Source organism: Lepidothrix coronata, unplaced genomic scaffold (assembly GCF_001604755.1).
Source record: "Lepidothrix coronata isolate B3197 unplaced genomic scaffold, Lepidothrix_coronata-1.0 Scaffold386, whole genome shotgun sequence".
NCBI lineage: Eukaryota > Metazoa > Chordata > Aves > Passeriformes > Pipridae > Lepidothrix > Lepidothrix coronata.
The window spans coordinates 215,405-216,557 of NW_016690566.1; positions in this window are offsets into that span (position 1 = coordinate 215,405).

Here is a 1,153-nt window from a genome sequence, read left to right on the forward strand (position 1 = left end):
CCTTCCAAAAACGCCTTTTGGACACAGCCCTGTGGTTTGTTAATCCAGCTGCTTCCAGCTGCCGTGGGTGTGGGACGTCAGCCCCAACGAGACAAAAGCTCCAGGATTAAGCCCTTCCTTGCAATAAAAGCTCGGCCTGGAAATGAACTCCCAAACCAACCTAAAATCGTTATTTATTCCCCCCTTCATTTAAAAACCTCCCTTTGGAGCCTTGTCCGTCGGGCAGTGGGGGAAACGACGGGACACAGAATATTCCCGGGAATCTCCTGCTCCGACCGCAGACGGAAGGACAACACCCCCCACCGGGGTAACTCCTCGATTTTATGGGGATTCCTGATGATTGGATTATTCCTGTGCTGCAGCAGCTGCTCAGACCCACAGACAGCACGAGGGGAAGCTGTTCAGGGGGACACGTTTCCGACTTCCCCCTCTTGTTCAAGGGAATTAAACACGGATCATCCTTCCCTGACCAACCTGCAGCACGAGGAGGTGCAGGAACCTCCTTCTTGTGCCCTCAAAAGGAATTATTTTTTAGACATTTCTGCTTAGTTTGTCACTCAAAGCACCTGCAAGGGGCTGTGCCGGGAAAGGACGGATCCAGGATGGCTTTCCGTGTCCTGCAGGGAATCCTGGAGAGGGGGGATTCGATTCTCTGGTGGGTTCAAGGAGGCAGGATCCCAGTTGTGCTGGAAGAGCTGATGAAACCCTTGGGGAATGACCCCGTGTTTGTAAACTGGGTGTTGGGAAGAGCCCCATTTCCGTAGGGAATGGATCCTCCCGGAGAGGCGTCAGAGCAGTTCCCATCCCCACAACCCTCCCTGCTGTTTGTTCCTCGGTGGGTTGTTGGTTGGGGGTTTTCCTGGTTTTCCTGCTGCCCGGGGAAGGTCCCGAGGGAGCAGCACAGGTTGGGGACAGAGCCCGGCTCTCCCAGCGCTCCCAGGAACAGAAGGGACTCCCCCAAACTCCTCAGTTCCATCCCGGAATTGTTATTCCAAAGGAGGATTTTCAGCAGGGATGAAGGAGCTGAGCTTTGATTTTTTTGAGGAGTGGGAGCAAATTCCTGCAGATTCCCGTGGTGGCTCGGAGGGGACCGGGCAGGACGTGGAATTGGGATGGGATGGGATGGGATGGGATGGGATGGGATGGGATGGGA